This window comes from Miniopterus schreibersii, assembly GCF_964146895.1.
Source record: "Miniopterus schreibersii genome assembly, chromosome: 2".
Lineage (NCBI taxonomy): Eukaryota > Metazoa > Chordata > Mammalia > Chiroptera > Miniopteridae > Miniopterus > Miniopterus schreibersii.
The window spans coordinates 154962149-154975939 of NC_138102.1; the positions used below are offsets into that span (position 1 = coordinate 154962149).

Consider the following 13791-nt stretch of genomic DNA (forward strand, 5'->3'; position numbering starts at 1 on the left):
TTAAACTCAGTTAAGATCCCACTTGGCTGCAAGTAACAGATCTAACTTCTGTGGTTTAATCAAATTTTCCTGTCCTCACAAAAAGTCAAGAGATGGGCAGAAGAGGTCTGGTACAGCAGACCTATTACCCCTCAACTTCCAAGCCTGCTTACCCCTCAAGTTTCTTGCCTTTGGTCACAAGAAGACTTCTCCATTTAGAAAACAGCATCCACGTTCCAGGGAGAAATAAGCAGCACAAAGAGCAAGAGGCTAGCAAGTGAGCACAGAGGCCACCTCCTTAAAAGAGCTTTGTTGGGGAGCCCCACCCAGCTACATATATTTCAATGGCCAGGGCTATGTCCCTTTGACAACCTCCAACTGCAAGGGATTCTAGGAAATCAAGTTTGTTTTTTAACTGGTCATAAATAAAATGGGTTCAGCTGCAGCGAAGAAGTGAGTGGAATGGGCATTGGTTGGGCATCTAGCTCTGTCTGCCCCCAGAGTGATGTAGAGGACAAGTCATCCTAGAGAATCCAGGTACCCTGAGAAAAGCAATAAAAGAATCTTAAATCTATGTTTAAAATCCCTCTTGGTTGTGCAAAGTCACACACTGATGGGAGCAGAGGCTGGAAGAACGTGAAAGTTTTACAGAAGCATCCAAGCAGCTGATCCTGAGGAAAAACACTGAGTCCCAGGTGACTTCACACAAATCATCCTGGCAGACTCACAGGTTCGACCAGAGTGTTTCTCCTGAATTGTCACTGTTTCCCTTCCTCCCACTACACACTTCCCATGGTTAAGTTAGGTGAGAACCAACAAGCTCATTCGACTCTTCTATCATTCATTAAGAAAAAGTAGAGCATGTTCAAATTCCAATTCGAACAAAACAAAATTCTCCACCATGTGTTGTTATGAGAAGCAACATCTTTAGAAAAAAAATAACGATTGCAGGGGCATTATTTATGCAACTGCAGTCACACTATCAAGTTATATTAAGAAAGTAGGCCATAGAGTTGCAGCCTTGTTTTCACTTTCTTCCAAATAAAGTAAATTCAGTAAGCTTTCCTCATAACAACCTCATACAGCTCTGTGATGGCAAAATGACATTTGCGTAAAAGATTACAGATGAAGAGAGGGATGACAAAGACAGCAAAGGACCTCTGTGAGCTAGATCCTAGGCACAGAAATATGAGATAACATAGGCATACTTAGTGATATGGTACAGTACTACATTCATAGCAAGGCAAGAGTTAATACACTTCCCAATGGGCCTATCTACTCCTGGCTTGCTTAAAGAATTTGGCCACTTATTTATGAATGGGCTTGCCACTGAAAACAGCATCTTTAGTCTCTCCAGCATCTTTAAGTTTTCCCTGTTAACAAAGGCACACACTAGAAATCAGCACACCTGCTCCCTTGAACATGCATGTTTTTATGTCAAATGTTTTATTTCCTTAAACCAGAGGTGAAAATATCTAGCCTTACTCTGGAGTTCCTAGGAAGTCCATAAAATCTACAGCCAGGCCCAAACATTATAGTACTTGAACTTCTTCCTCCATGATCCATATTTCAGACATGAGCCTTTGCCAGAATGACTGTAATTCAGTGCAATTAGAGTTTGTACAATTCCTTCAAGTCATGAACATTTTTAGGTGCACTGCTGAACAGAAACCACTAAATGATCTTTCTATTCTGAACTCATTCCACTTGCCAACAAAAACAAGGAAGTGTGTGTGAGCCAGTCAAAATGTGAGTCACACTGTCCTGGCCAGTGTGGCCCAGTTGGTTGGAAAGTCGTCCCCTGAACCAGAAGGTGGGGGGTTCGATTCCCAGTCCGGGCATATGCCCAGATTTCAGGTTTGATGCCGGGTCTGGGCATGTGAGGGAGGCAGCTGATTGACGTTTCTCTCTTTCTTTCTCTCCTTCCCTCTCTCTCTTAAATCAATTTTTTTTTAAAAAAAAGTGAGTCACACCAAGTTCCAGGGAGACATACAAACAAAATTCAGTCACAAACTATGACAACACACTCACTGGGCCACAAATGTGGGCCACTCCAAACCCACATTTCAGAAATAGAAGCTCTTCAACCGGTACAGACTGGTACACGTTTCACTCAGACCCTCCTCAACCCCCAAAACTGCCCAGCAAGTGTGCAAACTCAAAACTCCCAGAAGGGCCCATTTTTTAAATCTAAAATCCAGTTGTTTGTTGTTCCAGATCCCTCAACTTGGAAAAAAAAAATGAAGTAAAAGAAACTCACCACTTGGCTTTTTGAAACATTATCAACTAATGCCAAACTGGCATCAATAATGGCTATATTTAAAACAAAGAGTATAAAATAGAAGAGTCTGTATTCTATAGGGTGGGCTAGTTCAGTTTAGTTTTTTAAATCCATTTAATAAAGCATCAGTCTTGGTGGTGGTGATATATGTGACATAAGTTGCAGGCTTTTTGACAAGGGAAAAGTTTCTGACAATGAATCTGAGAAACAAATGATATAACATACTACAGATGCAAGAACTGCACCAGCCCAGAGCAGTTTTTGGATAGTGTCAACTTTTAGACAATTTGATGACTGATTTAATTATGAAATGGTCAACCTTTAGTAGAAGAGAAATGCTGGCTGAAGGGCAGACACTTTGTTCCCTTCATCTCCAAACAACAACCAGCATCACTAACCTTAACAGCTTTGAATCTGATACTTAAACCCATCTGTTCAACCGTAGTTAAATTAATAATCATAATCATGGCTCCCTGAAAAATTTCACAATTGGCTGCTCAACTGTGATTTTTTTTCTCTCTCAATTTCAGAATATGGCTTTCTAGGGAAACCTCTGGGAGTAAAAAGCCATTGTTACACAATATCTGTTGTTTATGTTTTCACCATGAAGCAACGTTTCTTTAATATAGAATCAAGACACAGCCCCAAAGGGGAATGTATGTGCATTCATTAATTCACTCATTCACTTGTTGTGAAAACGTGAATAAAATCAGGTCAGAAACACGTAGTATCTTTGAAAAGATGGATGATGAATGAGGCCTTTTAGTAAACAACTTGGAAAATGTGCTGTTTGGGATATAGGTACTTTTAAAAATGGGAGATGAAAAACTCAAAAAGTTAATTTTAATGTACCAAATTACCAACATAACCTAAATTAACTATAAAAGGCAAATATTTCATGAATATGAAAGACAGGTTTTAAAAACAAGTCAGCTAAGTCAGTAACCCAGGGGGGAAAAAAAATGACCTTGTTCTGATATCTCTCATGCTGGTACAGAGAGTGACAAAAAGACTGCAGAAACAATAAATGACCTCTCCCTCACTGAACTTGTTTCCAAAAAAGGTCTATGGTGCCCTTGGAATTAGGCACTATTGATCTGGAACTACAGTGTGCCCTAGATTTCAAGTCAACATTGGTCCACAAAGGCCAGATCAGTACATTTTTTTTAACTAGCTACCAGAACAAGTGATAGATGCTGGTCAAAGATAATTTAATCAAAACCTGAGCCTACCTTTCTCAATAACAAACATCTTTCAAGTTTTGTCCTTTAAAAGTACCGTGTTTTACTATACCACGTCTGCCTCATAAACGTAAAAGAGAAATATTGGTTAAAACTAAGTAGGTAAAATTACTGTTATTACTCAAAAAACTGTTAATAAAATTTAAAGCTTTGGCATACTCAAGTCCCTAAGCCAGGGCTAGTTTCTTGAGGGAAAAAGCATAAATCTGAATTTGGCTCATCAGGATAACATCCCAAAAGTATTCTTTACTTGACTGGTTTTTGCAGCTCCATTTCTGGGTATTACAAACTCCATCAGCCAGGGCTCCAGTGATCAGCCCACAGGAATTCCACATCACCTCCTTTTCTTTCCTACTGAAAAATACAGTATGTTTTACGTGCTTCCTATAGAACACAAATAGAAAAGACTTGTCCACCAGTATTTCAGAGCCATGAGGAAATTTCTGTTCTGAGTCTAAAGCACAAACCAAAATTAAAATGTTCCGGCCTTTCCAGTAAAGCACACCTGCCCTTTGCAAAAATCCTGTTCTTTCTCCACCCTGTGCTAATTAATTTTTTCAGAAACTGAGAACAATATAGACCCAGGTGGTTTTATAAACAACAGCAAACAAAATATTCTTTCTAGCTCTGAAATTTAACTGTCATCTGGCTAGAAAGATAGAGAACCCCATCTATGAAGTCCTGAATCTCCACACTTCCTGACTTGGGTTTATTGGATGTAACGTGGTGGCTTCTTCCTTTCCCCGTGTCCGGGAAATGCCCTTTCGTTCAGGCACTGGGGATGCAGCTTTTGACTCACAATGAAGTCGAAGTCCACGCCCGCCTGTTTCCTCCCAGACCTGGCAACAGAAGGATCCTCACTGTGAGGAACAGTGGTGAATGAAAAGGGAAACTTGACTCAGGAGTCTCAGCCCATACATTTTTTCTCTTCTCCAAAAGAAAGAGCCTTAAGCACTGATAAATGAGTGGCAGTTCAGAATCACTTTGTGGAGTTATTTCCCCAGGAAAAAAAAAAAAAAATCAATCACACCCAGTTAGTGACCTGGGCACACAAATCTCCAAGGAGGGTGGGGGTGGGGGGATTGAAACAGGAAATATACAAAAATCAGAATTCTATACTGCCAGTTCTCAAAATATATTTTCCTCCCAGCAGGAAACTGCTTTCCCTAATTACCCAACTTGGACACTAAATCAAATCCTCCTTCTATTGCTCCCTGCACTTCTTATTGAAAGGAAGGATTTGTTTTGGTCCCACATGTTGAAAAACGCATGTTCCTATAATGAAGAGTTTGTATGCCACGCCTTCTGCCACATCTCCCTCTTAAAACTCCCTGCTCTAAAAATGATCCTTGAAAACACAGCGACCAGCCCTCTTCCTTTTCTGAGCCATAGAAGACTTATCTGAAGATTCTCAGCAACCTTCCTAACCCCTCCAGATCACCAAGGGGGCAGGGAAAGGGGTTCTCAGTCTAAATGTAGGCGTGAAAAAGGCTGGCGTTTTACAAGCGTGGTCCCAAGAGCCTAGTTTTCCCACAAGCTCATAATGAATATACCCCCCAAGTGAATTTCTCACATCCTGACAGGACTCTATGAAAAGATTTTTTTATGTTGCTATATAAGAATATATAAGAATAGCAATTATATCCTTTCATTTAAATCACTATGTAATAGGCCACACGGGAACTAAAGAGATACAAAACTTTTGTTCTCTCTCAAAGAGCACTGTTTTTGAGTCCATATTTCATAAACTTTTTGTGACACCCCCGCAATCCACTGCCCTCCCGCCCCCCCTTCTCTGATTAGGGCTCTCCAAGTATTATTGGGAGACTAGGGTGCATCGGGAGAAGGGGTCTGAGGATTCAGACGAGACCTCACACGTCCAGTCCCGGAGGTGTTTCCACACATAAGCTAGCTGGGAGCCCCAGGAGTTCAACCCTACCACCACCCCCCCAAAAAGTGCCCGTTCCCCCTTGGGAAACGGGAATGAGTAGGAAAAGGAAACCGACCCGGGGAGGAGGAGGAGCAGCTGCTACACCCTGGGGCGACCGCACGACGGTGCCACTCCTCTCGGGGCTCCGAGGGGAGCCAGACGCCCTTACCTGGGGGGTGCAAGCCGCCGGCGCAAGTTCCAAAAGTTCTGGTCCACCTTCCCCCGCAGCTCCGAGCCCCAGCGCTCCGGCCCCGCCACAGGCTAGCAAACCCGAACCCGGTCCCGTCCCGCTCCCGCCGTCCCCGCCCTCCGGGCCCTACACCATGTCAGGAATCCGGGCAGACACCGAGCTGGGAGCTGACATCACCCCGCGGCCCAGGTACCTCCCCCTCCCTCCGCCGCCCTCTCCCCGCCCTCCCTGCGGGAATCGGCCAAAGAGCGTCCGCAGGGGGCGGGGCCGGCAGCGCCGCGGCTCGCGCTGATTGGGCCCGCGGGCGGTCACTCAGAGGAGCCAACTCATTTTATACATTCCTCGCCGAGCCAGACTAGGACTGGGAGTGGGTGTTGATGGAAAAAAAAATTAAAAAAAAAATATGCTGCCTTTTCTGCTGTGTCCAAGGAAAGGCGATGGATGGGGAAGAAGCTCGCGGGTCGTGTTTGAAACTTTTCTTGGCGCACTCACTGTCTCCCACGTCAGAAATGAAACTGTACCCACCCGAGTCCCCTTTTTAAAGAAAAACAATTGCCTCTGTGTCACGGGCAAGTACGAGCCCCCGGTGCGTGGAGCAGAAAATGGCTAGCTCTAAGTCAGGCACACGAAGGAAAACGCCAGCTCCCCGCGCTACCCGTTTATCTTGGGGCTGCCGGGTGTTCCCCTCGCCGAGAAACTGAGAACTTCAAAGGCACTCGGGGGAAAACTGGAAGCCGGTGCTAGCGAAGGCGACCGGCTCCGAATGTGTAACTTGCGGCGTTACCCGACCCTGCGACTGCTTTTGCTGGGAGTGATGAAAATCGGTCACACGACGCGAGCTTCCAGGCAAATAAAATTGAACCTCTGAAATAAGAAAAATTACTGTTTACCGTTTTCACAGCCTCCACGCTGCTGTTTGCATGCACGGCTGAAAGGGAGGGGAACTCACAATGGAGCTGAACAAGCCACATGAGAATAATTACTGTTGAATGGATCCAATTGCGGAGGCTGAGCTATCAATTAAGAATTAACTAACATTTACCCTCGACGGATATCATGCTGTATAATCCCCTCGGCTAACAGAACAGAAAGATTCTGAGGAGATGGTTTCTTTCAATTTGCCTATCTGCTCCAAGGCAGAGCTGAATGGTGAAAATTGGCTCTATTTATATGAGATACAGGTAGCATAGTATCCATCATTTCTGGAAGCACAAGGAAATTGTTATTGACTTTCTGTTGGATTATATTATTTATTTTTGATGGATGACAATGTCACACATTTCACTGTCCTGCCAGAAATTGTAAAGGGATGTTGAGCCCAACCCTGTACCTTATTTCATTCTCACAACCATCGGGTAAAGTGAGTGTCGTTAGCCCCATTTTTAAAAATCTAACAGTTTTATATTTTTATAACTTTATTTTGATTGTTGACACTATTACAGATGTCCCACCCGCCCCTCATTAGCCCCATTTTAACATAAGAAGCAAAGGCTCAGCAAGGTTACATAAGTAAATTTCTCCAGAACACCCAGAATGAACCTTGGGCTTAAAACCAAGGTCCATTTAACTCCAAGACCATTTTTTTCTCTTTAAAGCTGTGATTGCCCACAATGTAGACTCATTCTAACACTATGATGCTAAAAAAAAAAAAAAAAAAAAGAAAAGAAAAACCACAGCCCTGGGCCAGTGCTCTCACAAGCCTACTTTTTGTCATTAGCATTGTCAGACCTACACTATTCCAAGCTCCTATCTTAATACTTCTGACTCCATTTCCCCCCAGTTCTATGTGCCCCTACCAGATGAGTTTCCTGAAACAGTTTGGTTTTGCCATCAAGATCTTCCCCTCTAAATCCGGCCCCCCTTTCTCTGCAATTCTTGGCTAGCCATTTAAAACTCTCCCTAATCTGGTCTATTTACCTCTCCCACTTCATCTTATCTCCCACTTCAGTCCTGGGAAACACTCTGCTACAGTCAAACTGGTCTCCTCACAGATCTCGGATTGATTCTCTTCTGACCTAACTGGAAACCCCACTCTTCTGTGTGTGTGTGGGGCGGGGGGGGGGGGGGGGGGGGGGGGGGGTTAAAAGAACTTTTAAGATCTACTCTCTTAGCAGCTTTCAAATATGTAACACGGTATTATTAACTATAGTCACCATGCTGCACATCCCCAGGACTATTTTTATTTTTTTATTTTTTAAATCCTCACCTGAGGACATGCTTAGGGAGAGGAAGAAAGGGGTGGGGGGCCAGGAGAAAGAAACATCAATGTCAGAGAGAAACATCAATCGGTTGTCTTCGCTACATGGGCCAACTGGGAATCCAGCCCGCAACCCAGGTGTGTGCCCTGACCTGAACTGAACCAGTGACCTTTCGGTGCACAGGACAATGCTCAACCGAATGAGCCACTCTGGCCGTGCTCCCCATGACTGTTTTATAACTGGAAGTTTCTACTTTCTGACCCCCCTTTTCCGTATTACGTCCTGTCCTCCCAAAGCCTAATTAGTTAAAGTCCCTGTCCTCACCCTGTACTACAGTGGACAGAAAAAGGGCTTGGAGTCCAGTCATTGCCCAGTTGTGCTACTTACTTCCCGTGTAACTTGGCCAAGTCACTAAAACAACCAGCAGTTACCTATTCTATGAAATGGGGCTGATAATACATCGAAAGTTATTGTAAGCTTTATTGAGATTGTACAGACATGTAAACATATGGTTATATATGTCTAGCTACATACATTTTCTATCTTCCCAAACTCTGAAGAGCAAGATCCGTGTATATTATCTATTTGTATTCTTTACACCCAATTCAAGGAAAACACTCAATAAAAATACAGGACAGAAAATGGATCATTATATCACCTCTAACCCTCCTCCATTCCTTAAATAAACCAAACCTCAAATAATCTCCAAGCCAGAAACCCTAACTATCTCTCTTTTCCTCTCTCTCTCTACTTTGGCCAGAGTCCTTCCCCTTTCCCACTCTCCCACCATTTATGCAACAACCCTTCACCCCCTCAGATATTTTATGTACCAACCACTTAACCTGCCTCTTAGCCACTCATCCTTCCCTCTCCCACAGTCAGGGACACACTTGTCTGTTGTGCCTGTTGCCTGCCTTGCTCTCTCAAATGCCTCGCGTAACAGTGGCTGGGTGGCTACCAGTCATTCCTCCAGCCCCGGTCATAGGATGGCTACACTCAGGCTCACATTCTACAACCAGCAGCAGCAGATGAGGGAGGGAATGTTCCACCCCCATAGGGATGACAGGATAGAATAACAGGAAGTTGCCTCCCATCCCCTCCACAGCTGGAGTGATAACAGCTGCCTTCAGAGTCCGGAAAACAAAAGACTCAAGAGGAAAGCTGAAAACTGGCCCGGGCTGGAGCAGCAGTGTTCATACCAGGGGTTCCAGAGCGGGTGAGAAAGGACTCAATGGGCCAGATTTCAGGCTCCTCCCCACCTTCTCCCCTCCCCCTTAATCAGAGTTACAGCTCTTCTCAGTTCTACATTTAGGCTTCACCATAATGCTTCATTTTTAAAAGAGACTCTAACGCTTGAAATATGCTGAAATCACTGCCTCTGCGTACCTTAGGGAAGCCCCAAAGAGTGAAGACATTTCAGCAGAAGTGAAATAGGGTGCCCAGTGAGCAGCTACCCAGAGTTTACCCACTACTCTGGATCTTAGCTGACTTAATAGCAAAGTCTGTTTACGACTCCTGTGGCTTCAACACTAATCAGCTCTGAAGATCTAGATATCTATTTTCTGCTTAGTTATTCCTATGTTCCTCTTACCTTTAGTACCTATGAATTTTGCCAGATACTATCACTATGGGGTGGAAGTGGGGCGGAGGACACTTAGCAAGAGAAAACATGCAGAAAATAAGAAAAGTAGAACTTGGAATGGACCCTAAAGGTCATTTGATGCTACTACCTATTGGAGGCAAGAATCCCTTCTATAGCATTTCTGACAAGTAGCCTTCTAGCACCCACTTGAATTTATCTGGCAACAATGAGCACTTGACCTAGGAGAGCAGCCCACCACTAAAGATCTTTCTCCCAAGGAACCAGATCCTGCTTTTCTGACTATTCCCCTAAAGACCACTGTCTTGTGTCTCATTTAATTCTCACAACCATTCTATGAAGTGAATGTTATTAGCCCCATTATAACGTAAGAATCAAAGGCTCAGCAAGGTTACATAAGCAAATTGCTCCGGAACACCCAGAACTGGGATTGAAACCAAGGTCTCTTTACAAACCATATATATATGTATATATATATATGTTGTCTACAATCTACTCGCTTTCAGTTCTGCCCTCTGGAGTAACAGTTTACAGATTGACTCTATTTTTATTACCTCCAGCCCCAAGCCTGTGCGTGCATGAGGACACTTTCTCTACTTACTCATTTAGATGCAGATACCAGGAAAGGCTCACCCAGCTCATCAGGGTCATGTCATTTGCTGTCTAGTCTTTACAGGCTTCCAGCTGCAGCTCTCTAAAGCACAGTCCCAGTCACTCTAGACTCCTTTCAAAACACTTGAATGTCTCCCCTTTACCAAGGAACAAAGACCCACCCAGGCTCTTACATCCCGGCCCCAACCTACCTTTCTGAACTTATTATCACTCTGCTTCATACATTTGCATTGTGCAAACTGAATGACTCTGCACCCATACTCCCATTTTTTGCCCATTTCTTCTAAAATCCATCTCACAGGGTGTTGAAAGGATCTGATGAGATGTCATATGCAAGATGATGGATCATGTTGCCTGAGGCATAGTACGTCAACATATTTTCCTTTTTCTAATAACATAAAACAACTAGAGTATTATTTTTATATATGGCTTATGTCCTATACTGACTGTAAGTTTCTTACAGTCCTTGAGGTCAGGATGCCAATTTGTTTCATTCTCATGTCCTTTATGGGATTTAGAACCATGTGTTGCCCTATGAAAAGTAAATAAATTACTGAATGAGCCCCGGCTGAGTGGCTCAGTTGGTTGGAGCATTGACCCACAACATCCAAAAGGTTGCAGGTTCTATTCCTGGTCCGGGCACATACCTGGGTTGTGAATTCAATCCCTAGTAGGGCACATGCAGGAGGCAGCCGATCAATACACATATGTTTCTCTCTCCCCCTTTCCTCTCGCTCTAAAACAAATAAAAATATATCCTCAGGTGAGGATTAAAAAAGAAAAATTACAAAATGAATGAATGCCATCTTTTGCTTAAAACCTGTAACCTGCGATGGGCTAGGTCTTTAGAACTTCAGGAAGAACTTGACCAGAGTGGTCTTAAAGTGAAGCAGGATAGTAGGAAGCTAGAAAAATTCCTTGGCAAGCAGAATGGGGAAACAGACACATAGCTGAACAAGCTGGCTGAGCAGTTTACAGCCAGATACAGAAGGTCACCAGGGCAGAAAGGCCCAGGAGCCTAGTGCCAGACCTCACCCCCAGGGTGACCTTTCCTCCCCTGGCATATCACTGGTCATTCAGTTTAGACCCCCTGACCTTTCCTCCTTAGAGATAACATCTAGGCCTTAGTTGTATTTCAGCTCCAGGCCCAGAAAAGCAGCAAAACCAGGTGGGCAACGCCAGGACCAGCTGTGATGACTGATGACCCACTGCCTTGTTGCCGACCAATCAGTGGAGACCAGACCCTAAAAGATACACCTGTAAAAGTTGATGAATATTCTATTGAAATCCTTCCCTAAAACCTCCCCTAAACTCCCAGCCTTTAAAACCCTCAAGCTGAAGAACCTAGGGCTCGTTCTTCCTCCTGGGAGCATGCCCTTGCCCTTCCCTTCCCTGTCTCCTTCCCACTAAGGCGTTTATCTCCTAAACTCTAAGGACCCCATGAGATTTACAACCAGGACATCAATGGGCAATGGCAGCTAGTCCCACGCTAACCCCCTGAACCTGTCTCTCCAAGGTCCCCTTTTCCCTGATTTTCCAGTGAGCTGACAGCAGCCTAGCAGCTTGGCTCATGCTTTTCCCATAGAGTTTCTAGGGAGCCAAAGCAGAGCCCCACCTAGGCTCTCTCCCATTGCTTCTTCCATCCTAGGCCCTTCCTTGTTTCACTGTCCCAGCTTTAATAAACGTACTCTCAAAATCAGCAGGACTCGAACTGTGAAATCTTTCCTGCATAGAGCCAAGAACCCACACGGCAGACCTTCTCTGGCCCGGTCCCTTCCCAGTAACAAAGGGATCTGGGTGCATCAGATTGTTCTCATTCTGGTCACATTGCTGAACACACGGTATAAATCATGAACCCAAATGCAAATGAAACAAGCCTAGCTGTAGAATTCCTTCTAAAGGAAATTTCTGCTTATTCTGTCTGACTCTAAGTATGGCATTGCTGATAACCCAGACACCATCTTAATATCCTTTCCCTGGAGACTAAGTCACTACTCATCTGCCACCACTGATATCCATTCTGAATCGGACCCTCCTTGTCCCCTTTCTGACCATGGAAACAGATTAGAAATCTACCCATCTCCCCCTCCAAGCAAAGTTCTGTTTCATCACTCTCTCCTTGTAACCAAGATGGTGCTGGTTATTTTCCAGTTACCTGCCCGATAAATTCAAACACCTAGTTACAGTCAGTCAACTTCCCCAACTTATTATTCTATTTAAAATTGGCTGGGGGAGGGAAATAATAAAAAATAGAAACTATGTCTTTTTCATGGTCTTTGATTAATGTTCAATTAGTGACTAAATTAAACAAGTTAAATTTCCTTAAACAATTAACCCCATTTACAAACATGGTAAATTGAATTTCCTCAAAAGCATGTCTGATTCCTACACTCCGAAAGAGGCCACCAAGGAGAGTCAGCCTTTTCAATACGTAGCAGCAATTCCTGTTTTCCATCCCATGCGGATGATCTGCATAGCATTCTTCCCAAGCAGGCAAACCGTTCCCCAGGCCTGTCGGGCCTTTTCAGGGTTGATAAGTCACTGCCATTCCTTCCTACCAACATGTACTATGCACAGACAGACTTCTTTAGAGGTCCTGGGAACGTGCTCAATCAACAATAAAGCATTACTCATAACCAGTGACTCCCACCTTGATTTTCACCTGTCACAGTATTAAGTAAAGCTCATTTTTCAAATAATATATTATGGTTCATTATTAATCAAAATGTACCCAGTTTGACACTGCGGCACACCCCATTCTCTGGACCAGTGCCATGTATGATTCCCAGGCCTCTCGCTGATCCATTAATTCCTATCCCACTCACCTTTTCAGCTGGACAATCATTAATTTACTGGGGCTTTATCCAGTCTCTCCTAATCCTTAACTAGAATTCTTCTACTTAACTAGAATTTACATTTTAAAATGGCATGTTAGACTTCAATCCAGAAACTTCTGAGAGGACTAAGATGAATGAGTGTTAGCTATAAACAGATGTAAGATAACCATGGGACAACTGGTTTACTTAAATACTTTCATTAAAGGAACTTCTCTGGCAAGTTGAAACAAGTTGCTGATTAACAAATCTTCAAGCTAGAGCCTCTTACCTCCCAAATCCTACAAAAATGAGGTTCTCTGCTGCTTTCCCTTGCTCCCCTCAATCCTATCTCCAGCCTATCTCCAGAAACGCCTTCCACTGTAGGATGCTGACTGCGTAGCATCTGAATTGCCAGATAATTAGTGCTGTGGTTTGTTAAACCGGCCAAGGTATTAAGGAAGCAAAGAGAAAGTTACAACTATCCCTCTAGCATGTCTGTTTCTAAATGCTTTAAACCTCTTTCCTCTTATTTCACCATAAATAATTTCCATTTGATTCTGTATTGCTTGAATTCTGAAGTAGATATAATATAGTAGCCACAGAACTACTTTTTATATTGCAAGATGCCATTTCTGAAAAAGATCACCCATCCATTCCTGAATAAGAGGGAGTGTAAGAAATAGAACCTCTTCTTTGGTAAAATTAAATAAAGCACTGCATGTACTCTGACTTATAAGGCCTAGGGTCACTTGACATTGTTGAGCTCAGTTTCTCCATCTATAAGCTGGCTGGCAACAATGCTAAAGGAAGAGTGTACTGGACTGGAGTCATGAAGCCCTAGATGCTGTGATCCCAACAGGCTCCTTCTGACAGAGTCCAAACTTCTCTATACACAGGGTTCTCAGTTAACATCCTGAGACCCTTGATATCTGGAACAGTACTGG

At 43.6% G+C, this 13791-nt stretch overlaps 1 protein-coding gene across 13 annotated transcripts in view; it reads right to left on the reverse strand.

The window, feature by feature from the left end:
* PPFIBP1 (PPFIA binding protein 1) overlaps positions 1-5842 on the reverse strand; it is a 158386-nt gene extending 152544 nt beyond the window's left edge. For 12 of the 13 annotated variants that reach the window (XM_081124752.1, XM_081124756.1, XM_081124754.1 and 9 more), the window contains exon 1: positions 5601-5842. The gene's annotated coding sequence lies outside the window, so the exon portion shown is untranslated. The remainder of the gene's footprint in view (positions 1-5600) is intronic. The other variant, XM_081124764.1, reaches the window with a different exon arrangement.
* Between the last annotated feature and the right edge of the window lie 7949 nt (positions 5843-13791).